This window comes from Lissotriton vulgaris, chromosome 2_1 (genome assembly GCF_964263255.1).
Source record: "Lissotriton vulgaris chromosome 2_1, aLisVul1.2, whole genome shotgun sequence".
NCBI lineage: Eukaryota > Metazoa > Chordata > Amphibia > Caudata > Salamandridae > Lissotriton > Lissotriton vulgaris.
The window spans coordinates 982,067,607-982,094,940 of record NC_141687.1 but is presented as its reverse complement, the minus strand read 5'-3'; the positions used below and the strand labels follow the sequence as shown (position 1 = coordinate 982,094,940).

Here is a 27,334-nt window from a genome sequence, read left to right as displayed (position 1 = left end):
TGCTATGACTGAGCGGGAGCCATGCTCCTGCCCTGCCATAGTAAATGGCAACGTACTTGGGGTGGGCACCTCATCATATTGCAGGAGCCGGCCCAGGGGGGGTGGTGGTCCTCAGGGTCATCAAGGGCTCAAGGAGGGTTGCAGCACGGCACCCCCTCCCAACTTTTTAAAGCCCCGGGGAGGTGGTAGCCGCTTGGGCCACAAAAGACCCCATATGTAAATAATGAGTGCGTTGGGGAGGTAGTGGTCCCCGGGGCATGTGGGTGACTCGACCCCCCCACACATTTTTTTTTAGTAGAGCCTGCGTGGGGGGGCAGGAGCACCTCCCACATATTTTATAAATAAGCCCTGGGGAGGTGGCAGTCCCCGAGGCAGTGTGGGGGGGCAAGGAGCACCCCATGCATTTTATTTTATAAATGAGCCACGGGTAGGTGGAGGGCCGCAGGGCTGCGGGGAGCTGCGTACCCCCCACACATCATGAATGAAGTCCAGCAGAGGTGGTGGTCTCAGGGGATGAGGGACCCCCGCTACATAATTGGGCATTGCCCCCGGGACCAGGCCCACATGGGCTCAAGGAAAATAAAGCGCGGGAGCCTGCTCTTCGTTTTTTAAATTTTCTCTGCCGGATTCGCGCGCCCATCACGAATTCTGCTGATTTGTTTATAAAACAATATACTTTTTTTGGCCCTGGGGTCCTTGTGGGACTCCCTGAGCAGGCTTAGGGGTCAGGGTGTTTCTACCCTGCCCCTTTTTCTTGTTTTTCACCTTTTTGTACTGTTTTCTTGTGACTTGGTTACCGAGTCACAAGATGGCTGCCAGCCATTCTGGTTTGGAGTGTTGGCAGCCAATAAGAAGTCAGCTTGTGCTCAGGATGCGCAACTCTTCCCCGGTGCTCAGAGATATAACTTTTTTTTAAAATTATTTCTCAGCAACTACTGTACGGATTTACAGCATTTTTAAAAAAGAGTTGCTTTCTGGACCAAGAGCTACTTTTTTGCCAAATTTGTCGTAATTCTGTTCAGCAGTTCAGGCTGTAGCCGTGTCTAAAGTCCTCCGGAAATTAACATGGGGAAAACGTGTTTTGGGACTCACCTTTTTTGCTCGGCCCCTGCCCTGAATCACCCAGAAACTTTCAAGACAGGAGCTGAACTGAGTGAACCGTTAGTTTTGAAAATTTGACGAAGATTCGTCAAAACAGCACCAAGGTCCTAACTAGAACTACCTACTGGTGACCGCCAGTGGATAATATATCATATTGTTATATCCTCATCGAAAGCATAAAAACCGATAAGCGTAGTTAGAAGTGAAAACCATATAATCGTATTTAGTGACACGTGTATATATTATCGTACAAAGAAGCATAAGAACCTATATACAGATGCTTGTTTGTGTGTGTGTGTGTATATGTCATCCATATAATGTGACATATAATTATATGTTAAACATACTTTATTGGCACGTAACAGATGTTCAATTGTTTGGGTGTACAATATTCTTATTCCTATACAGTGCATAAACACGAGTACATAAATACATCTACATGCACATAGCCATATTTATAAAGACTGATATTGGGTCTCCATCTAATGCATGGATTGTCCCAATTGTATGTGCTTTTTTCTGTGTGTGTGTGTATGAATTCACTGCCCCGGCTGCCTGTAAACCACCACCAATTGAATCGCAAGAGTTATGCCACTCTTTGGCCGACATTTTTCAACAGAAAATTGACAGAATACATGCCAATTTCCCAACCCAGGAACAGGGTTTCCCGCTACCGGATTGCAGGTTAGGATACTGTATGGGGCAGTTAGACTGCTCACTGGAATCTTTTACCCCGATCTCCCTTTAGGAGACACAAAAAGCTTTGGAGGCGGCGAAATCTGGCTCCCCGGTAGATCTCTGCCCTCCAAAGGTTATATCACTTCTCTCAAATACTATGGCCCCCGCCATCCAAAGCATCTTTAATCTTTCAATCCTGGAAGGTGTGGTTCCACTACCTTGGAAGGAAGCCTTTGTTCGCCCCTTACTTAAAAAGCCCACGGCGAACCCTCAGGATTTAGGTAACTATCGCCCCATTTCCTTGCTCCCTTTATTAGGGAAAATATTGGAGAGCCTTATAAACCAGCAATTAAAAAGCTACCTAGAAACAAATACTATCCTGGACCATTCTCAATCTGGGTTCCGCCGGGGTTTTAGTACTGAAACTGCCTTATTGGCAGTAATAGACTCCTTAATGATGACGATGGACGCTGGGGGTTCGGCTATCCTGGTCCTGCTTGACCTCTCCGCTGCTTTTGATACCATCTCTCATGTGAAGCTCGCGGAGAGGTTGAGTTCTGCAGGCATTCAGGGCTTAGCCCTGAAGTGGTTGCTGAGTTTCCTGCGGGATAGATACCAAACGGTCACCATGGGCCCTTATCAATCGAAAAAAACACAGCTGGACAAGGGCGTGCCCCAGGGCATCTGCCTTAGCCCCACCCTTTTTAACATCTATCTGGCACAACTGGGGAGGGAGGTGGAAGACCTGGGGTTTGAGATGGTGTCTTACGCCGACGACACCCAGCTGGTGTTCAACTGTGAGCCAGAAGTGGCGGCCGACAGACTTCGTTTTCCCACGGGTATGCTGGAGATCTCAAATTGTATGGCTAATAATTGCCTCCAACTAAACCCGAGCAAGACGGAAGTCGTGCTGTTGGGAAAGGCCGATGAATCCTGGTTTTTGGACTGGTGGCCAGTACAACTGGACTCGCCCCCCTCACCATCTCAGAGTGTGAACAATCTGGGCATTAAACTTAACCACACCCTTACAATGCAAGATCATATCTCCTCGGGGCCGGGGCGTGTTACCATAGATTAAGATTATTACGGAAGATTCTCCCTTTTATCCCGATGACACACCGCAAAACGCTGACTCAGGCAACGATTGTTAGTCGGTTGGACTATGGAAATGCTCTGCTTGCAGAGGTCGGTGCAACCCAAATGAGAAAGTTGCCGGTTATTCAGGACACGGCCGCCAGGCTGGTTCTGAATCAACCAGCGGGCACTCTGTCTTTGCCTCTGCTGAAAACCTTACACTGGCTCCCAGTCAAGCAAAGATCCCTTTTTAAAGTCTGTTGCCTGACGTTCACTGCCCTCCAGGGCCGAGGACCAGTGTATCTCCAACAGAAACTGAAAAAATATGCACCCAACCGCCCACTGAGGTCCAGTTCGCGACATCTATTGCATATTCCACTCATCTAACGATGTAGGACTGGGGGCAGGGCTTTCTCCAACTTGGCCCCTAAATACTGGAATAGCCTTCCTGTGACTCTTCGAGACACCCCCTCATATCAGGTTTTTAGGAAACTTCTTAAAGCTCACTTGTATTAGCGCTAGCTTGTCCGGTTTTCTGTTCTTTTGGAGGTAACTAAGGAAAAAGCACTGAGATACCCCCCAGTGATTTGCGCGCTATATTAAGTTGTAATAACATAACATAACATAACATAACATAACATAACATATGAAGGTGTGTATGTATTGTATGTATGTATGTATGTATATATATGTATATCTACATATTAAATTATTCATATATACATATCAGCATACACTAACACATGTATGCAGATATACTTTGATGCAAGGGCTAATAGCTTATTGATGCACACATGCATATGCACTAAACAACAATTACATGTCCATGTAGTGCATAAATGTTCATACATTTTCATATACATAATTTAAAAAAGTGTTTAGTTTTTGCTATGTCATATATATATTCAGATATATATGTAGATAACCTTATCATATACCTACAGATGAACAGTGCCATTCTATACAAATGACACACCCATATACCTACACCTATGTATATATCCATTAAACTATATTTATACCAAGAGCTACGTGTGTATGTGAGTAGAGTATAAATATACATGCATGGTCATTTGCATACCAGAGGTAATTTTTTTGTTTTTAATAATGTATTGTTTTAATATTTTGTGCATGCTATTGCTGTACATTGTTGTGTTTTGAGTATTTTAATCATGATGAGAAGAGCACACTCTTGGCTAGTCTTCTGTAGCTGAGATGATGCTCAGTGGATCTTATTTTGGAGGCAAGGAATTCCATAGGTTATCTATCTGCACAAAGATGCCCATGCTTTTGTTCTTGTAAGTGAATTTTTAAGACTAGGTGCCAGTTTAAAGTTAGATTTTGTTTGTTTGAACTCTCGGTAAGCTACCAATAGGTTGGTAATGGTGAGCTGTGATATAGACCATTAGTTTTTATAGGAAAAGAGACATTGTCATAGGGACCTTGAGGGGGAATCCTAGGTAATAGAAGATTTATCCCATCATTTTCATGGTAGAAAAGTTTGATATGGAGAGCTTATCTATTTGAACATTCATGGACAGCTTTGAGTCCATGATAATTCCAAGGTATTGTACCTCCTTGTAATTTTTGGCAGCGGTCCTAGATCTTTAGGCTAGACGCAGTGAGGGGAATAACTATTCCAGTCACCATATGTGAGTATTTTAGTTTTGGAGGCATTTAGTCTAAGGTGGCTCCATGTCATCCACTCATCAGTTACATGGAGAGAGGTACATTAAATAACATGATTTATAAAGGGAGGAAATTTTAACATTTTAGGGTTTGTGGAGGGTAGTGGCAAAGGGAGTATGTGGTAGGGGTCCTCCCTAGAGTGGAAAAGGCCCAGAGACTTCAGTCTATTGTGATGCTTTCATTTATTGTGGATTATATAGACATGAGAGTAGCACGTGAAAAGCCCAATTCCTCCTTGAGTAGGCCATATTTAGGTTGGTTCTCTTCTTTGGTACGGTTCACCCTTGGTAAAAGAATCTTAAAGAGTAGTTAAGTAATGTAAAGTAACCCTGAACTATATATCTGTGACATGTCTGTCTGTAACTGGGGTGAAGATACAACCAGGGCGAGACAAGGGGTGCTATGCAAGAGACTATTATTGGTTTAAGTATTAAGCAAAACTTAGTATTGTTCCTATCACTAAATGCAGGTATTCTTTCTCTTTTCCAGACCTGAGGTCAGGAGTCTTCCTGCTGATACACCTGGGGTAAAGAAGAGAAAGCAGGTAAGTCAAATATTCTGCAATATTTATTTAACCTCCACCGTGCAATTACAAATAGGTGGGTAGGGGAATTAGTGCTCAAGATGATTGTTGCTCAATAAAGAATAGGGATTTGCTCTTTTTACGGTGTTCCAGCAGACGGAGGCGTAGGTGCTACCAGTGGTTCCAACAGTGAAAAAATCTGCGGGTCTACTGTGTCAACCAAGACTCTTATCGTAGCTAAAGACCTAAAAAACTGGAATGCTGTCAACAGGAGGACCGTCCTCAAGACAAGGGACCTTTACAAAAGAAAATCCTTAAAAAAGTATGGATTCCCATCACTCACCCAAGTGACATGCTTCATTATCTGGGTCTCCTCCTAGTCACACACTGTTGTAACTAAGGATACAACCTTCTCAGTCAGAGAGGGAGCTCGCTGATGTTTTCAAAATAGAGTGAAGAAGGAGAAGAGAGAAAGCTCTCTAAGGCGTAACAGGTGTGAAGAGGAAGGTATGCGTGATGGGCGCAGTGCATAAAAGAGAGAGTGAGGTTAAAAATGGGTAGCAAGAGAAAAAGACTTAATGAGTATATCCTGTTATCCACATTAAAAACAGTGCAAAATCCGTTTTGACAAAATAACTGTAATGATGTGATAACTAGGTTACATGTTTCAGCTAATCCTCGGCTTTTTTCCGAGCCACATTAAACTATATTGCTACTGCGTCATGAAAAACACACATAAAAATGTGCAAGGTTGGAATGAATACAACCATGTAACCTGGCTTTCAGGTGTTCAAATCCTCCGTAGTCCACGAGATGCTGATGGCACCTGTAGAAACAAATATTTGTATGCAAACAGCAAAACAAAGAAAGATGAGTCTTATGCTAATACAAATAAGTAATATACTGTTGTGCAAGAAAGTCAACATCAGTTCTAATGTATATCAAAAGTGTACAAATTACATATAGGTGCTTATGCTCACCTGTATCTTACGAGGAGTGGACCTTACCTGGCGACAGATCGAGAAAAGAGGCCCACTCTATGGAAGAAAGCGAGAACTAGCAATGGTATGCATGCAACAAGCTTTGCCTCAAGTCTGACTAATCATTCACTCTTATTTCCCAAAATCTGCATTGCGAAGAACTCTGTTAAAAAATCGTGAAGGCAGATACCAGTTTTGAAGTGGTGCATATAAAAATAGGAAAGGAGAAACCTTTCTTATTGAAATTATATATATTGTTATTTCAAAATGTACTCGTAATCATAACAAAAGAGTAATGAAAAAATAACATTTAGCGCCCATGATCGTATTCTGCCATTGTTATAAACAAAGTTATGCGGTGAAATACCCAGAGGCCAAACTCGAGATCAACCCCCAGATGCATCAAGAACCCATTTTGCTATTCCTTATTAGCGAAAATAACGATTCGCTAATAAGGAATAGCAAAATGCTATGCATGAAAAAATCACTAAAGAAATAGCGATTAAAATTCCTTAATTGCGACTCTCAAATTGCGAGTCGCAATTAAGGAATACCTCCCCATTAATTCCTAGGGGCCTAGAGGCCCCTAGGAATGAATGGGAAGACAATCTCAATTTGTGATTCTCAATTAGAGAATCGCAAATTGGGATTGCAATTTCAAGGGTGCCAGGGTGTCAAAAGGACACCCTGTTGCACCCCTGAAATCTGCATATGGGTACATCTTGCACACACACATGCCCTAAGGCAGAGGTCTTCAATCTGTGGGGCGCGACCCCCAGGGGGGTCGTGGAGTCCTTTGAAGGGGGTCGCAGATTCTGTCCCTGGCTTGGGCTGATGAGGGTGCTCATGGCGAAGCCTAATTCACACCGAGGTGTGAAAAACATCGAAGCCTCATTAACAAGTAAAAGACTTGTCAAGTACTCGGGTGTGGCTGTGTGTGTCCCTGAAGCCGTTTCGAGCTGGGGGAAGTCGGGGAGGGGGGCTGGGGGAGCAGGCTGTAGTGTAGCCTGCCCTTTGAGGTCAATGGATATTGCGCGCCTGGAGCTGTGGGTCCCGTGACACATCCCACACCTGCAGCAGGGAGGCACAGAGATGCCCTCCCATGATCGGGAAAGAAGGAAAAACACGCAGAGAGATACTGACCCACCCCCCTTCCCCATGAGAAAGGCACAGAAAAGGTGGGTGAATGAATGATGGGTGGATGGATGGATGTAAGGATGAAGGATGGATGGATGTGTGAAAAGGTGGGTGGATGAATGATGAATGGGTGGATGAAAGGGTGGGTGGATGAAAGGGTGGATGGATGAAAGGGTGGATGGATGAAAGGGTGGATGGATGAAAGGGTGGATGGATGAAAGGGTGGATGGAAGGAAGGATGGAAGGGTAGCTGGATGAAGGATGTATGGATGGATAAAAGGTTGCATGGATGAATAATGGATGGATGGATGGATGTGTGAAAAGATGGGTGTATGAATGATGGGTGAATGGATGGATGAAAGGGTGGATGGATGAACGATGGATGTATGGATGGATAAAAGATTGCATGGATGAATGATGCATGGATGGATGTGTGAAAAGGTGGGGGGATGAATGATGGGGGATGGATGAAAGGGTGGGTGGGTGGATAGATGAAAGGGTGGATGGATGATGCATCGATGTATGGATGGGAGGATGAATGGGTGGATGGATGTATGTATGGATAAAAGGTTGCATGGATGAATGATGGATGGATGTGTGAAAAGGTGGGTGGATGAATGATGGGTGGATGGATGGAAGGGTGGATGGGTAAAGGATGGATGTATGGATGGAAGGAAGAAAGGGTGGATGGATGAAGGATGGATGTATGGATGTATGGATGAAAGGTTGGATGGGTGAAGGATAGATGGATGAAGGATAGATGTATGGATGTAAGGATGAAAGGGTGGACGGATGAAGGATGGATGGATGAAAGGGTGGATGGATGGAAGGAAGGATGAAAGGGTGGACGGATGGATGGATGGATAAAAGGTTGCATGGATGAATGATGCATGGATGGATGTGTGAAAAGGTGGGGGGATGAATGATGGATGGATGGATGAAAAGGTGAGTGGATGAAGAATGGATGTATGGATGGATAAAAGATTGCATGGATGAATGATACATGGATGGATGTGTGAAAAGGTGGGGGGATAAATGATGGGTGGATGGATGGATGAAAGGGTGGGTGGGTGGATGGATGAAAGGGTGGATGGATGATGGATAGAAGTATGAATGGGAGGATGAAAGGGTGGATGGAAGGGTGGATGGATGTATGGATGGATAAAAGGTTGCATGGAGGAATGATGGATGGATGTGTAAAAATCTGGGTGGATGAATGATGGGTGGATGGATGAAGGGTGGATGGATGAAGGGTGGATGGATGAATGGAAGGATGAAAGGGTGGATGGTGAAGGATGGATGTATGGATGTAAGGATGAAAGGGTGGATGGGTGAAGAATAGATGGATGAAGGATAGATGTATGGATGTAAGGATGAAAGGGTGGACCGATGGATGGATGTATGGATGGATAAAAGGTTGCATGGATGAATGATGCATGGATGGATGTGTGAAAAGGTGGGAGGATGAATGATGGGTGGGTGGATGGATGAAAGGGTGGACCGATGGATGGATGGACTTATGGATGAAAGGGTGGATGAATTAGGGATGCATGTATGGATGGGAGGATGAAAGGGTGGATTGATGTATGGATGGATAAAAGGTTGCATGGATGGATGGATGGATGTGTGAAAAAGTGGGTGGATGAATGATGGGTGGATGGATGCAAGGGTGGATGGGTAAAGGATGGATGTATGGATGGAAAGATGAAAGGGTGGATGGATGAAGGATGGATGGAAGGATGAAAGGATGGATGAATGTGTGAAAGTGTGGGTGGATGAATGATGGATGGATGTGATGAGGTCTAACAGGCGCATTTATGGTTGTCAAAAGATGATGATGAGGAGTACCAGTTTTTAGAAACTTTTGTCAGAAGGGGGTCCTTACCCCTAAAAAGGTTTTACAAGGGGGTCTCGGCATCAAAAAGTTTGAAGACCTCTGCCCTAAGGGCATGTTTGTGTGTAAAATGAAACTTTGAAAAATGCACTTTAGTGCATTTTTCGAAGTTTTTGCAAATGACCATGAAGTTCAACTTCATGGTAATTATCGACCCCTATTAGCGAAATCACATTTTTTTTTACTTTAATGCATTGCATTTAAGGAATCTCAGTTTGAGATTCCTTAAATGCAAGTAATCGCAATTTTGCAATTTCTTAATTTACGATTTTTGCATTTGGGATGATGCATCCCAAATACAAAAATACCGGTCGCAAAGGGGCAGATTCTGAGAATCTGACCCTTTGCGAGCGGATTTTACCTTGATGCATCTATGCCCAAGACATTTGCGTGTTTAAAAACACCTTATGCCAATCAGGAAGATCGGACTTGCTATGCAGAGGCACAGCACTCTCTAGTATTTCCTGAGTATATATCACCGTTTATCGCAAAATGCTTAGAAAGATAGGGACAGATTTACAATTACTGGTGCATCCCTGCATATCGGCAGGGATGCACCAGTAATTGTGCGCCGCAGCTCCGCCAACCTTGATGCGCTGCATTTACAATGCGGCGCACCATGGGGCAAAAACGGCACAGACGCGTCATGCATTTGTGCCGTAAAAGTGGCGCATTGCTGAAGTTGGGGCCCTATGTGCACAATGCTGCGTCAATCCTTATGCCTGCTTCAAGCAGGCGCAGGGTTTTGACGCAGCATGGGCCCAAAAGTGACTGAGTGAAATCTTGTAGATTTCACTCAGCCACTTTTGGGAGGCGTTCCTGCGTCAGAACGCCTCCCCCTGCGATGGTATGCCTCTTCTGGCGCAGGGGTTTACAAAGTGACGCATCTGGGAGATGCGTCACGTTGTAAATACCTCGCACCATGGAGCATCTTTTGCTCTACTGCTGCGTCACAAAAGTGACGCAACAGCGGCGTAAGAGCGGCGCAAGGGTCTTGTAAATCTGCCCCCATAGCATTTAACCGTAGATAGAAACAATTTTACCAGACGCCTAGTTTGTGAAATAACACACATGGTGCCTGGCAAAAAGCTACGTTTTAACCAAAAACAGTAACCCTTACCTTTCCGTCGGTACCCCGGGCTCCAACTGAGCCATATGTGGAGGTACCGACTACATGGCAAGTCCATCTTTTAAAGTGGAGTCTTCCACAGGTGTAGAGCCTTCTTCCATGGATTGCCCTCAAAGAAAGTGTCAGTTCTCCAAGAACTACAGGCTGACGTCACACGTAATGGGAATTGTAGTTTCCGGTAATATTGTCTTTTCTACACTTCAACGTAGCTCAAATGCTTATATTCAGCACTCCTTGTTTACAATCAATGATGTATACTAGAAACTAACAGAATTACGTTTAATAACTATAGTGAATCTTGGCAATGGACAATATAAATGACGTCCGTTGTTAGGGGGCCATGAACTTTAAGTTTTCGGAAATACTATTTTACTTACAGTTTATTATGCATTATTTAACGTGGTTGATTCCGTGCTACTGTGTCTTGTTCTAAAAAGGGAACCACCAACCCACTTAATAGTCCCTCGGTGTTAATATAAATCTCAACCATGGGACTAAATAAAGTTTTATGCCCGCACAGAAGCGATTGAAAATTGTGACTTTATAGAGATTATGAAAAATTATAATTTCTTGTTTAAGAAATAATGTGAATTCAATTAAATATACAAAAGACGATTGGAATGACATAAAGTGAATTAAAAAGGAACTTGATGACAAACGACGCCGGGAACTCTCGGGTCGGTAACATTTAATAGTGTGCAGTTCAACTTAGTTGATAAGGTCATCCAGACGAATGTCTGAATCTCATTCAATTTGTCCTTTGGATGAGTGAACGCAATATATTGCTGAGAAAACAGTTATTATTCATAGTGTGTTACATGGTATCTCGTTATTACGTCCTTGTTTGTCGCTATTCAATTTGAAGACCCAATTCTGCTCTTTGACAAACAAGAATTTAAACACATCACAGATGTGGTTTGGTATAAATGTTTTCTCAAGAACTGTCTATGTAAATTCTTCAGCCTTATGGTCACTGTCCAAAAAATGTTTAGTCAATCTGGCAGCTTGCTTCTTACACCTAATAGTGCTCTTATGTTCCAATATTCTCAATTTAACTTTGAGAGTGGTAATACCTACATACTGATATTTACACGGGCATGTTATCAAATAGATCAGTTTGTCACTGTTGAAGTTTGTGAAACTTTTCTGCACCCAAGGTCTATTTGTGCCAATATCTATTGTTTTAGAATGTTGAGTTTGTGGGCAGACTGCACACGACCCGCATGGAAAGTGTCCTTGGACCGCTGGGAAGTCCCACAACGTCCCTAACGGTCGAGCCAGTTGTGTTTTTGGCCTGGTATGCATCACTTTGTCACGCTAATTGGTACTTCTCTTGAAAGAGAATGAAGGTAAAAGAATATTTTCTCTGCCAATATTCGAAATGCGACAATATTTGCGGACGCTTCGTTGGATCCTGATGGACAGTGTACTAAAGGTGTTGACAAAAGTGAGTCTACTCATTGGAGATTTTGAAACTGGTGGATCTAAAAGTGCTTCACGGTTGTTATTCGTAGCTCCTTTTAGGGAGCGTTGTACAAGTCTCTTCGGATATTTCCTAGCTTGGAGTTGCTTGGATAATGTTTTCTCATGGTCCTTATATTTCTCCTTTGTATAGCTATTCCTCCATAATTGAAGGAAATGACAGGAAACGCCAGAACTGTTATAAAAGATTTGGGAGTCTTTATCGGCACGGACTCAATTGGCATGCTACATTCTGACCAGGGTCCTGCGTTTAGCTCTCGTGCTTACAAAGAGGCCATGACCAGCATGGGCATTGCATTGCGGTACTCTTCTCCCTTCTATCCTGAGGGAAATGCGGTAGTGGAAAGAAAAAACCTTGAAATAAAGCAATCTATAACGGCAAGGGTATTAGGTTCGGGTGATGAGTGGGTCAAACATTTAATAAGTGTCCAAATTAGTCTTAATAACATGCCAAGAAATTCTCTAGGAGGTATCAGGCTGTACGAACTATTGTTTGGTACTAGAATGATTATCCAGGATCTGGATCGTCAAACTTCAGTGGTGGAAGAAAAAACCTTTGATATCAAAGATCGTTTGGCTGTTTTACAGGACTTGAATGAAACAAGAAAGAGTCTAGGTAACATAAAGTTTAGGCCAACAACCACTGAAGAACCACCTGTCCCAGCAAGGCCTGTCTGGATTCCGAAGATTGGGGATCTGGTCAGAGAAAAGATCGCGGTGAAGAAGGAATTTGGGCCTTCTTACAGAAAAGCAGTACCTGTCTTATCTGTCAGCGGAACAAGATCAGTAGTACTACCGCCACTTGCTGGTAAAAAGGAAAACAGAATTGTTTCCATCAATCTGGTGAAACCACAAACATGTGGCCGATAATAAATAGCAGGCCCAGTGGACTACCAAGAAATAGCAGAAGACCAAACTTTGCTACAATCCAAGAGGTTCAAACTGAGAGACTAATCACATTCGATAAACCTGCAGTAAATAACAAGGGACTATGCAACAAAGCAATGGAACTTGTGCCTCTTGAAACCAAAATTGCAACAGTTCGTGATGATACACCAATCTACAACGATGTAGCATCAGAATGTACAAATTTAACAAAAGAAAATGCAAAGATCAATGGAAATCCGGAAGCAATCCCACCAATTGACAGAACTGAATCTGGCTATTTTATCAACTTTGATGACTTTTCCTATGATCCAAGTGAACATGGAGACAAGCCAGCAACAAAACCTTCAAAGAAAAAATGACCGAGCTTTTTCACCAACTAAAAGAAACATATCTGATTTCACCATGAATTGAATTTTGGACTGTGTTAGGTGTACTTTTCCTCCTGCTTTGGCTCATCATGGTTTTGTGCTTGGGTAGATTCATTGATGGAAAATATAGTACAATGGACACAGCAAGTCAGAACATCAACTTGGTCCTAAAGTCTCACAGATCCTCTCACATCGAGAAAAGAGAACTATCATCAGTGAACATCACAGCCAATCCAATACCTGGTGGTATAGCATGGGACAGAACTGACTATGATATTTATGGCCCGATTGAGCTCTTGAAGTATCTACACCAGTTTAGGATTTCCTTAAGAGACTTTGTGATACCAAGTTCTTTTTCTGATGATTGGGACTTTGAAAATATTAATAATATGATGTCAGATTTAGTAATGTCAGCTAAATTCACAGAACATGATTATTTACAGGGTTCATCAAATTATGGAGAATTATACTGTTACAATCACTATGGTCATCACTATTTGCATAAATCTGCACAACCTAGAAATGTTTTTAATTATAATCAATGGGAACATTGTCCAACTCCGCCTAAAGGCAGTTCGAAGACATTCTATGAGAAATTTCCATGCTTTTCAGGGTTTAACAATAGTGATCCAGAAACGTTTTATTTTAAAATGTTAAACAGAACAGGAATAAAAACAATGTTGACAAATACTAAATTGATTTATTCTGAAAAATGTTATGACAAAATGTCTACATTTGGTTTTGAGTTCTGGAAAAATAACATTGAAACAAAAACCATCTGGGGTACAAAAGATTGGCAGGTACAAGGTCTAGAATCATTATTTAGAGCCTGCATGATCCCAGAACAAATAATATTCCTGAATGATACCATTCAACAAACTACTTGTCTTGGCTTAGCTAAGATAAAAGACTTAAACAAACCGTCTATTCCGAAGCCCATACCTGATAGCAATAGTACTACGGATGTGGAAATAGACGTATCCCATATTTTTCACCAAAACAGAACAAATCCTGATTGGAAAAAATGGTTGATCTGACCCACAGACACAAACAACTGTCAAGATAGATTCCTGAACAAAACACAGGGGTTCAAAATGACCAGGCCAGACCCAAGATATTCCCAGAGACAACATCCAGGGATAGTTACAACATACAGTGTAGGGAAATTATGCCTTGAGTTGCTACAGAAATCCACACTGGCTGAAATTAAGCAACACTTGACTTTACTTAAAGAAGGTGCTGACTTGCGAGATTTCATAATTTGACCTCGCAAACAGCGTCAAAAACGTTTCATAGCGGCCGGTATATACTCTGCATACAATGAAGCTTGGAATGTAATGCAAATTGAAACAGCGTAAAAAATACGAGAAATTGATCGTATAAATTTGGAAAAATCACTTTCTGTAGTGGACAATGGGTTAACGACTCTGTCCTCCAAAATATATTCACTGGACAGCATTGTATCATCTGCCTTTGATATAGTAGAGCAAGACTTGCTAATGTTACAACATGGTCAGTCCCAATTGCGTTCTATTGTACAGCTTGGCTGGACGTTGCAAAACCTACGTTCAGGCTACGTGCCATGGCGTCTAATCAACGTAACGTCATTATTTTCTATCTTTAACCTTACTGATAAACAAATCAGTTTGGCACAAAAGGAGCAGATTATACGATTCTGAGCATGGAAAAACTTGAGAGATTACCATTGACAATGTCAGAGAGACCTGTCATTGAATGGATAACACACGGAACAATTACAATTCCGATAACAACTTTCCAGTTTAAATATTGCCAAGAATATATACCAGCAGGCCAGTATGAAAGGTTGGGTAAATGATACATCAAATCAACCTGGGATTTACCTTACACACACAAATGCTATAGTAAAGGGAAAAAGGAGGTATTCCTTAGTGGCAATAATTGTAAAAAATCACTAAGCGGTACACTTCTGTGTCAAGGTATTAACTTGCATGGAGCCTGCGAAGGGTCTTCAAATAACCTTTCATGTCACCTGCAGGGCACTCCTGCAAAACAGATAGAGCCATTTTTCAGACAGCTTTCTAATGGTAGCTACGTTTTAATAAATGACCACAGCTGTTGTGGAATGGTGCCAGGAGAATGCTATCTCGTAACTGTTACTTCCAGGGTCGTTTGCTGTATGCAAGTATTGTATCCAAACAGCAATCCAGACATGGAGGCGGCAATATGGCCTTATGTGGATATCTCTTCTATTTGAATTGATACGTTAAGCAGAATGAAGTCTATTTTTTCACAGACTACTGTGCCTCTGACCTCGTCTAAAGAATTGTATGATCTGCAAGTTGCAAGGACAGCAGCAGAGATACATACCCTTTTATCGACAAATTGCCCCGTGCATTTCGTAGAAATGTTAAGTCAAATCTTAAACATGTCTGATACCAGTGGCATCGCACATATATTTAAGACAGTTTTTTCGGGACTGTTAGCACCCTTTGAAACAGTTCTGGGCATCTTCCCGAATTTTTTCCATTCTGTCTTTGGCGGCCTACCTTTAATTTTGGGACTCATGGCAGGAATTTTATTTTTGTTCCTTCTGCTCCGATATGGCAAGCGATCCACAGACAAGACTCCAGCAACGATGGAAGAAATGATCCTAGCAATACGATACCGAGACCGTATCACTAAGGTCCTCGGATTGAGAGATCTGAGTACAACCTGGTTTCTTTCATTCAGACCAATCTGGCAAGATTGCATCTTACCTGTGCTTCGATGTCTGCTATGCGGAGAAGAATGCATGTTGGACGTGTGTCTTACACTACCATCAGCAGTACCAATGGATATCGACGCTTTGCTTTGTCCAGTAACGACTCATGCAAAGTGTTGTCCCCAGCGGCTACCTATTCTGATGACGGCATTCGTTGAGACTTCACCATTACGAGTAGGTGGCGGTGAAGTACGAGAAGAAAGCAGCACCAAACAAGTACAACCTTCTGTGAGCATTGCTAATCCAAACATCGATGATAGCAATCACGCACAGAACTACACAATTTCAGTATTTTCAAACATGGTCGAACTTTCACCCAATGTTGTAGTCCAATTTTTTGCAAGTCTGTCTGATATGATGTTCTCTCCTAACAATGAGAATAACCTTTAAAAACAATGAGCACACAGCGTTCCCTGAACTCTGAATTCAGCCTTCAGTTTTTGATAAACAACGCTATTGAAAACATTTAGAACTATTTTTTCCTCAGAAAGCGAAATCATTTTTCCACTTCCAAAATATTAACTTTTTTTTGGGCACATGGTACTCTGCTTAAAGTAGAACTATTCTTAGAGAACAGAGCTTCTATTTTAAGAGACGTTAGAGACAATATTTACCTCAGCCTCTAGCACATGAACAATATCGTATAAATATGTGATGAAATGGTCTCCACCTTCTTTTCTGTATACAGAGCCATTTCATGTGTAATTTTCGCAATTTATTCAGCTGATATATATATGCATTTAACTGAATGATAACCCTGCTTGAAAAGCGTACAGTACCAATACTCATTTTTCGTGTATAAACCATACACCTTTTCAAATGCAATTTATGTATTTTGGGGTGGGTTGGAAAACGCACATGCATCGTTATATGTTTATATTGCTTATTATTTAGTAATGATGGACATTAATACGTGGAGTGGGTGTTGTATTACTATCTAGGACCCTAATTCGATATTCCCGATTCCTGCCCTTATGTGGTTATAACAAATAATATCCTTAGAAAGGCATAAGAATCATATCCATATTTAGTAATAGCCCATGCAGTCCAAAACACGGCAAGGCTACTCCCATAGACTCCTAGAAAGCACAACGCGGTCTTTAAACAAACCAATCCTCCAGCAGCCCGAGAAAACCCCCTGCTTTTGTTTTGATTTGCACAAGAACTCCTGGAGTCCAGAAAGAACTGTTAGTTCTTAGTGACGTCTTATGTCCAACCTTACGTCAAACCCGCACCTTTCAGGTATAAATAAACCAACGTTGCCTTAAGCAAACACACAGTGGTTGGGAGCAGAGCGAAGTTCCACTTGCCCGGGAGCCCAGCCGTTATGAGAGCCGAAGGAAACCGCCCCTCCCCTTGACGCACTGAGAGAGACGCTGTCTTTTTCTCCAGCCGAGAAAATCCAGCTCCGGTGTTCCCAAGTCACCCTCGCGGGTTGCTGGGAGATCGAGTCCTGAGAAACGAGATACAAGACCTCCTTCATTCTATAACCAAGGTACGGAGCTGATTAAAACCTTAGAGAGAATTCTTGATTCCGATACTTGGCAAAGAACTTAACTTAAATTAAAACTGCAAAACTTACTTACTCCTTCCCACGTATTAGGCTTAGGTCAGGTACACCGGGGTAGGCGTATTTAGAAGCACCAGTTGAGTTTGTTAGTCAATTTTTTTATGTATGTATATATTTTATCCATTTTAAAGTATCATATGGCTAAGAAACCATATCAATGCTTTTACAGTATTATTTTATAATACTATTTTTACTGTACGCACTTTACTTTATAATAAGTATTGCAATTGTGGCAATTCATTTCTCTTGCAAGTGAAAGAAGACTGCTCAATAAAATGACATATTTTTATTGAAAATGCCCGTCTCTCTATTTCTCTATTTCTCTGCACTCAGGTGAAACTAAGGGGTCGATTAGGATCGCGGATTTTCCGCATCCTCCGGGCCGGCGGAAGCCACCGCCGGTCCGGAGGATGCGGAAAATCCGCTGCGGACCCACCAAAGACCCACCGCCGCATTAGGATGGCTGATGGGTCTTGGTTTCAGTCCCCCGCTTTTCCACCGCGGTCGGCTTACAATCGCGGCGGAAAAGCTCTAATATGGTGGCGGTGTCTTTCAAACACCGCCAGACATAATAGGATGGCTTTCCAGACATGCTTTTCCGCGGTGGGTTTTTAACATTGCGGCGGGTGCAGCTTGAAACCGCACCCGCCGCAATGTTCAAAATAGAGGATGTGACCGCCACCCTGCACAGGAGGGAACGCCGGAGCACATGCGGACATTCCCTCCTACTCATGGCTCGCGGACGGACGCAAGTCCGTCCGCGATCGTAATGTACCCCTTTGTATGCACGATTGACTGAGTGAAATAGCTGTCTATTGTTTTCACACAACTCTAGAGATATACTCTTTATTCTGGGGGAGCAAAGTTGTCATGTTTATGCGGTTGTCAGAAACGAATCCCTTCTTGTCTAAATCAGGACCGTTAACCCTTTCCTGAACATTCAAGAACGTTTCTAGTGACCTCTGAGCTAGCTGGCAAAACTAATTAAGTCTAACATAGTCAGTAGAGACCTAGATGACCTCAGTCCTACGTTCACACTGCTGTTTATGTTATTCCAATGCGCAGAGCCTATTGGGAATATAGGAACTACACTACGCCATAGGGGTGCCTTACATGTAAGAAATGGAAAGGCTAGGGCCTGGCAAGTGGGTGCACTTGCCAGGTCGACATGGCACTTTAAAACTGTGCACAGACACTGCAATTGCAGGTCTGTGATAGCTTTTCAGGGCTACTAATGTGGATGGCACAATCAGTGCTGCAGGCCCACTAGCAGCATTTGATTTACAGGCCTTTGCACATTCAGTACACTTTACTAGGGACTCACCAGTAAATCAAATATGCCAATGAGGGAGAACCAATTGTAACAACAATTTACACAGGGAACACTAGCACGTTGACCTTGATCAGCAGTGGCAAAGTGCCCAAAGCCTCCAAGCCAGCAAAAACTAAATCCAGCACAGCATCAGAAATATAAACGGTAGAGGCAAAAAGTCAGGGGAAACCACACCCAAGATGCCAAGTCTAACAGTGTCTACCCATTGAAAATACTAATGTTCATTAGCTGCTTTCATCCAAGCCTATTTTTCTTCGTACCGAGTGCGTGTATGTGCCTCCACTGGCCACCTGCATTCATAGCTTCTAAGTGGTTGAGGCTAGTGCATGGTTTTCTGTTAGGTACGGGCGCTTTTTCTCTAAAAGCACTTTGCTTTCTGTGATTTGTAATTTTGCTTTTCCCATAAGTATGGGATTTAAGGTAGCAGCACACATACTACTTGATTTTAACCCCTTCCACGCTGATGACGAGCTGGGCTCGTCATGGCGTAGCCTCCTCGCACGCTGATGACGAGCCCAGCTCGTCACGTAACATGCGTTTTTAAAAATCTCAGCGTGTGAGCGGAATTCCGCTAGCGCGCATGAGGTTAAAACGAAATCCCAGAAAATCTAAAGTGTCCTAATTGGGGGTGATGAGTGGCCGCACAGTGATACCATCTCTCTACCACTGTTCCTACAACCCTTTCTCTTCTTAAAAAAAAATTCACCCATGCCATTTACAATACCGACAGAATTGCCATATGCTAGACAACTTTGTTATCCAGGTTACCAGATGACCCAAGTCTCAGGAGTACAGTTCTCCTGTTCTGGGTTTTATTTAACAAGATAATATATCATACTTGTTGTAGCTCGTGATCATATCAGTTAATCCAATTGAACTAACACCCTCTAAAGGCAATGGTATTTTAAACAAGCATTGGCAAAACCAATAGGTCTTGCCTATGAGAGAGTTATTGACCTTGCCAACGTCTATTAGCCAAGTTGTACAGCAACGTGGCTGTGCAGCATGGTTAAAGGTACATTTAGTAAAAAGTAATTTCATTTTAACTTTACTTTACTGCTTGGCTTTGTTGATCCTTGTTGACTGTGTGATTTTTCACCATGCTATTCATTTTTGCAGCCAGTGACTTCGAGATGATTGTGGGACCAGACAGCACTGTGACAAGTGCTTCATAATGTATTTTTTCATCACACAGTACTTTTATCAAAATTGCATATATGGCCAGTGAGGGGGTTACAGGTTTCGATTTTCATTATTTTCAGCAAGCACCAAAAATAATACTGCTGTTTAAAGAACCACCCATGACGCTAATTTGATATTATTTAAAAGCGTGCTTCAGGGTTCAATATAAAGTCACATGAAAGCACCACAGCTTACTAAACATATATAATGCCCAGTTAAAGCTCCTTTGTGACAGATCTTACCGTAGTCTGCGTTCTGTGTTAATTAAAGGGTTAAAAGAAGAAACATGGATAGGGATATTGATATGGCCCGAAGCACTAGCACACACATGGATTGCATGAACAGGAAAAAAAGTAGCTCCAAACACTGAAGCAGTGGACGGCCACAAGTAGTTGGTCCAAGCTCCTGGGAAGGGACAAAGGCAGAAAGAGGACATGACGCAGGCATGTCATGACAAACGGTAACAAAGCAAATTAGTGCTATGCGGAAGCTAGTCAATTGGTAAGTTATGGGTGGGCTGTAGGCCCACTGTGTGTAAACAAAATGTCTTGAAGAGACAGTTCATGTGCTGTCTAGCCGAATGCTAAAAATGAATGTGTCCTTAGGTAATGTATACTTGGGATTTGTAGTTTCTCATATAAAGCAATTCAATACATTTAGGTCGAGTTTACGCTATGAAAAACTAGAAAAGAAAAATGAAATGCCTAGTCATGTGACACTACTAACTAAAGCTGTCCCTTTCCCAACAAGCACTTTTTACCAAACAGACATTGACAGTGGATTAGCAATTCTGCCTTCTAATGCGCATTAAGAGATCTTTTCATCCTGTATTAAATATGACTTTTTAACAATGATGTTTACCAGTAGTGAGGAATTCCTTGCAAGTGAGAGAGTCAGCGTGAATGAATGCCAAATGAGGTAGGCTGGAAACACAATATTCTCTGAAGCAAATCACAGAATTGTGCATTTAAACATTAATAGATTTTTTATTCAACTTTTATAGAACACTGAAACCATATTCAGTATCGGCTTCCCCCTGACTCCATCTTGTACAGTTGTAATTGCCTCCTCACTCTGTTTGCCTTCATGTCTCAATAACCACATCCCTCAGTGAGCAGCACTAGATGAGCAGTGAGAGAAGTGGCAGTTTACTGTACACTTCACCTTCTGACCTCGTCTCCCCCCCCCCCCCCCCGATATGGGACAGGGGAGACTCCTCCATACCTCCATACAGGAGAAAGAACACGCTTACCTAAGTATGCCAATTAACATAACTCTATAGGTCCTCAGTAGCATGCCTAAAAGAATCCCGGATAAAAATAACCCAACAGAATAAAGCAAAACAAATTCTATATTTTTCAGCAGCTGATCCCATCATCCTTTAACAGAAGTACAAGCCGACCATGAACAAGGGTGTGCAGCTACAAATGAAATAGGGACAGGGAGGGTGGACATGGATAAGAAACTGGCTGGGGTAGAGCAGTGGGAGAGAAAAGGAGCAACATGGGCCATGAGGCTCGTGGGAGGATAACAGAAGGAACATAGATGGGGGTATAGAAAATCACCTGAAACACAAACTTTTTATGGATTGTTTTAACACAAAAAAGTAGCTCCCAAAACTAGAATGGAGGAAGGGCACAAGTAGTTGATCCATACTCTTGGGGAGGGCCAACCACAAGAAGAGGACATGATGCAGGCATGTTGTGACAAATGAGAACAAAGCAAATGGGAAAAAATCGCAAATAAGAATGACTCTGAAGTTATTATCAAGCAGCCCATTTGGTGTCTAGCTGACACCTAAAAAACTGAAAAAAGCCAGACCTGAAACATTTAAGTTTTCTAAATTGATCCAGATTGTTGGACTACTAACTTTACTACTACAAACTTGAGACACAATCCTAAACGTACTACTTTTGGTATTCACAGAAGGCATTTAGTAGTAGTAAAGTTAGGACTAATACCTTTACTAATACTAACTTGAGACAAAATCCTAAACTTAATACTTTTGGTATTCACAGAAGGCATTTAGTAGTAATAAAGTTAGTTGTCCTAACTTTACTACTGCTAAATGCCTTCTGTGAATACCAAAAGTAGTACGTTTAGGATTTTATCTTAGATTAGTTCTGTGAATCGGCCCCAAATGTTTAGGACAAGAAAATGTGCCAACTTTCTACAAGTTGTTAAAGAGAAATGTGCCTGTGCCTTGCGTTTGTTTGAAAGCTAAATGTCTTTGCTAAATAGCCAAACCCATTTATTTCAGTTTGAACCGGTGTATTTATTTTCACCTTTTTATTATCGCTATTTTGTATTCTTAATTATTTCTTTCAATCTGAAAAAAGACATATGCCGTGTCATATCAATACATCCTTGTTCTCAAAACAATTTAGTAAACATACTTAAATAAGACATAAATGTGCAATGTAACATATATCACAAACACTTTTTACATGAAAAACATTGTAACAAAAAACCATCCAGTACACATATTGCTATCGGTGATATGCTTTTGATTATGATCCTTAAGACTCTTTAATGTCTATATTCGATGTCCAATCTTATACAGGGCAAGTTGTTGTTTTTGTGAAAAACTGGAGATTTTTCTCTCTAATCACAAATTAAATTATTCAGCAGTCCTCTGTATATTTATCTGCCAACGGGTTTCTGTTCCTGGGCGCGAGGTACCAGGAAACTCATCAGGGCAATTGTATTTAAACAGCAATGGCGATTTCTGTAAGAGTATGTGACATAAAACAATTATTACAGGGGGCTCCTTTCTATTTGCCTTTATTCACTAATCTCGGTTTCTATAGTTGGATCATTTACCTTTAGACTTCTTATTTATCTTTCTTTTCTTTCATATGTTAGACCATTAGGTATTTATTCGCAGTAGGCGGTAGTTCTGTGTGAAACAGAAGAAACCGTCATTATTGCGCATTTGTATTGCTTTATTTAAATGTTTATGCTGTTACCAGTTGTCTCCTACTTTTATTTTTTCCTTTAGGTCCGTTTATCAAAATTATGTGGTGTCAGTTGAAGCCCTGTGAACAATAAACAGGTTTAGTGGTGTGCTTGAAGTAGAGGAACGGAGTTTGACTAATTCTATTTTAGCTCTGTGTAGGCTCATTATTTATCGTACCTTTTAGCCGGGCGTTCGGCGGCCAGCAGCATTTCCAGCATTTGTTACAGCATCTCCTTACAATTACGGGGCTTGCTTTTTAACTTTACTCGCGTACTCTGCAAGAAATATATTGCAGGACGTGGTTACTGTTGTTCGTTCTATGTCTATTTAACGGTCAGTTGCTGTCATATCATTTTGCGCTTACCTCATTCTTGAATCTCTACTCAGCAATTGCTTTCTGCTCCTTGTTTGTTTGCCCAGCAATGGAGTTCATCCTCGGTGTTCAAACTAATATGGTGTGGTGTACTTGGGAGTTGTAGTTTCTGTGTGTTGTCCAATGGGATCCTATTACCTTCAAAAACCGTTGCAATGCATTATGGATGCAGTAGTTTCTAAGTTTTTGATAGCTCTGACATGCTGTTAAAACCTGTCAGGGGGCAGTTATACTTGAGAATGAGGTAAGCCTTTTTTCTAAGAGGCGCATCATCAATATCAATTTGATGTTTAGAAGTCTTCATGACCGCTAGTATAGTCCATTTGAAGTCATTTTCACAATGCAATTTCTCCACAAAATGTTCTACCATTGGTGCAATGTTCACTTTTTTCCTTATTTCTGATCTGTGTTGCGTGATCCTAGCATTGACTTGTTGGTTTGTTTTGCCTATGTATAATTTGGAACATGGGCAAACTATGGCATATACTGTGTTCTTAGTTCTGCAATTAGTGAAATCCTGATGTTTCCATCTGATATTATTGTGAATGAATTCTGTGCCTTCTATTGTGGAGTGGCAAGCGACACAATTGCCGCACTTGCGATGCCCTTCAATAGGTTTCAAATTCCATTGTGTTAATAAATCACCTTTTTGTTTGGGTAGGGATGTGTCGGCTCTAACTATTTGCTGGCCAATACTTTGGCTCTTTTTCATTGCAAATAGTGGTTTGGGAATAGGGCATTCCAGGTTTTCAGAGGTGCTAGTTCTTCAAAACTATTTGTCTAAATTTGTTTGTGTCAGGGCCAAATGTTGATACACACACTAGCCTGTCTAGAGGCTTCTTATCTATGACATTAAGGAGGGTTTCTGTGGTGTAAATTTCGCTCTTTTTGTGGAGTGTCTAAGCAGCTTTTTGGGATACCCTCTTTTTGTCATCTCATTACAAAAAGAGGTGGCAGGTTTTTCAAATTCTGATATCAATGTGCAACTTCTCCTAATCCTTATTAGTTGCCCACAAGGTAGGTTTTCCTTGAGGCCTCTTGGATGCGCACTTTTGTGGTGCAGTATGGTGTTCCTGCCTGTTTTTTTCTTATGACGGAATGTTGTTAAACACTTGTCTAGGGGGGAAACCTCAACATCTAGAAATTTCATTTTTGTTGTACTTGATTCTACGGAGAACTTGATGTCTTGATGTTGGGCGCTTTCAGCCATTCGTGGAATGAATTTAATTCCATCTGGCTCCCCTGCCACAGGACCGAGATGTCATCAATGTATCGTTGCCACTGCAGTATGTTTCCTTGAAAGGGATTAATTTGTTCTATGTACCTTTTTTGATATTGTGCCATAAAGAGCACTGTCATCTCTGGTGCATAAGGACATCCCTTGGTGGTTCCCTTTACCTGCATAAAGAACTGGTCATCGAATTTGCAGTAGTTCTTTTTAAGGGTGACCTCTGCCAGTTGTAGGATAAACGAGGTGGGAACTCTATGTAGGTGCTCTCTGCTATCCAAGTATAGCTCCATCACTTGCAGCGCCTCATCCTGAGGTATCTGTGTGTAAAGTGATGTCACATCAAATGACGCCATTATTTGTGTCTGGTTGTCAAGTGGGGGTGGCCTCAATCTTGGTAATAAAATCCGTAGTGTCACGCAAATATGATGAGACATCTTTAACGAAAGGCTATAGTAAGTGATCTATATGTTTAGAAATTGGCTCTACGATAGAGTCACACCCAGAAACTATGGGTCTTCCAATTGGGTTGTCTAAATGTTGATGTATTTTCGGTACGAAGTACAATATGGGCGTTCTTGGAAATCTTTTAGTTAAAAAGTCAAACTCTTTTGGTCCCAAATACCCTTTATTTAGTCCTAGCTGCAATATTTCAGATATTGTGGCTTGTATAGATTGTGCCGGATCTTCCTTAATTGGATGATACCAAGTCTGATTGTTTACTTGGTTCCGTCCTTCTCTCATGTACACGTCCCTAGGCCAAATCACTACCGCCCCACCTTTATTGGCCTGCTTGATAATCACCGATGCATCTTGTTTGAGACTCTGTATGGCTGCCTGCTGCTTGTTAGTTATGTTCCTCTCTATGTATTTCTTTCTCCGTTCTAATTTGGTAATAGATGATAGGACCATTTGTTCAAATGCTACAATTTGTTTGGGAATATTTTGTATAGGAACAAATTTGAACTTATTCCTCAGCCCTGTCGTCTCGTTGTTTGCGATTGGTTCCTGACTAGCAAAAAAAGCTTTCAACAGAATTTTCCTCCAAAATTCAATTGCCTCTAGTTTTAGTTTTGTATAGTCTGTTTGTCTATTTGGGATGCATTTTAAGCCCAAATTTAATACGGTTTCTTCCTCTCTTGACAGCTGCTTCTGTGATAAATTGACTATAGCAGAGGCTTCTACGATTTGTAGAACCGGTTCCTGGTTTTCATTTCCCATTGTGGGTTGTATCTTGCCTTTTGTTGTTGGCCCCTGTCTAAAAAAGCTACCTACTTCCTAGGGGCACCTTCTCTTGGACCTGATTCTCCAGAAGAATCTGAAGACGAGGTGTCTGAAAAGGTTGAAAAACGGTTTTTGGAACATCCTTGATACGTGGTGAGCGCTCTACGTCCCTCTATTGAAGTATAATAGTCCTTCTTGAGGAATGAACCTGTTCAATGTTGAACGTCTTGGTGTCTCTTTCAAAAGTAGCACTTTTTGTATTAATGGCACTGTCCTTGAACACCTGAATGTCCTTGTCAATTTTCGCTAAAAGAGCATTCGCTTCTGTTACAGACTGCTTATCCTTAATAGCCTGTGTTAGCTGTTTCAGTTCCTCTGCTTCTTTCAAGCACAGTCTTTGAGCCGTCTCTATTGTATGGACAATAAGGTCTCTACTGCACTTCATATTGATGAAACTAAAGCCTTTTTTGTATTCACTGCCTTCAATGAATATACCGGGAACGTTTTTCACTTGGAGTCCCCAAGGGATTGTCACAGCTTTTAGGTGCTCCAAGAGAAAAATGGCCGTGCAACTTGGTACGAACATGCTTTTTATGGAGACCAAATAATTTTTCAATTTCGGTCTGTTGTCTTGCTGATGAACTTAATGAGATTGTGGAAAAGGGAGAAGGAGCAGACATCAAATTCTGTATATGGCTTTCTGTGTATGACAACGTGTCTTTTTCAGCAAGATTTTTACAGGGAGGAGGCCTGCCTGTAGGTGATTTTATTAATATCGCTAGGGGAACACCTTATTTTGGAGGTCACTACTCTTGCGGGTCATCACCCGCTCTATAATCAGGAAAAAGAGGAGTTAGGCCCAAAGGGGCAAGGCACAAGTAGGGTCGTATTATAACTTTGCCCTGCTAAAAGGTACAATAAACAATGAGCCTACACAGAGCTAAAATGGAATTAGTCAAACTCTGTTCCTCTACTTCAGGCACACCACTAAGCCTGTTTATTGTTAACAGGGCTTCAACTACCACCGCATAATTTTGATAAACAGACCTAACGGAAAAAATAAAGGTAGGAGACAACTGCTAACAGCATAAACATTTAAATAAAGCAATACAAATGCGCAATAATGACGGTTTCTTCTGTTTCACACAGAACTATCGCCTACTGCGAATAATTACCTGCTAGTCTAAAATATGCAAAGAAAAGAAAGATAAATAATAAGTCTAAAGATAAATAATCCAACTATAAACAACAAGATTAGTGAACAAAATGCAAATAGAAAGGAGCCCCTTGTAATAATTGTTTTATGTGACATACCCTTACAGAAATCGCCATTGCTGTTCAAATGCAATTGCCCTGATGAGTTTCCTGGTACCTCGCGCCCAGGAACAGAAACGCGTCGGCAGATAAATATACAGTGGACTACTGAATAATTCAATTTGTGATTAGAAAGAAAAATCTCCAGTTTTTCATAAAAAAACAACTTGTTCTGTATAAGATTGGATATCGAATATAGACATTAAAGAGCCTTAAGGATCACAATAAAAAAGATAACACCAATAGCAATATATGTACTGGATGGTTTTTTTTGTTAAAGAGTTTTTCATGTAAAAAGTGTTTGTGATATATGTTACATTGCACATTTATGTCTTATTTAAGTATGTTTACTAAATTATTTTGAGAACAAGAATGTATTGATATGACACGTCATATGTCTTTTTTCAGATTGAAAAAATAATTAAGAATAAAAATAGTGATAATAAAAAGGTGAAAATAAATACA

At 41.4% G+C, this 27,334-nt stretch overlaps 1 protein-coding gene across 2 annotated transcripts in view; it reads left to right on the top strand.

Annotated features, from left to right (window-relative positions):
• LOC147731510 (3-galactosyl-N-acetylglucosaminide 4-alpha-L-fucosyltransferase FUT3-like) overlaps positions 1 to 27,334 on the top strand; it is a 144,666-nt gene that overhangs the window by 49,852 nt on the left and 67,480 nt on the right. For both annotated transcript variants that reach the window (XM_086958757.1, XM_086958758.1), the window contains one exon: positions 5,032 to 5,086. The gene's annotated coding sequence lies outside the window, so the exon portion shown is untranslated. The remainder of the gene's footprint in view (positions 1 to 5,031; positions 5,087 to 27,334) is intronic.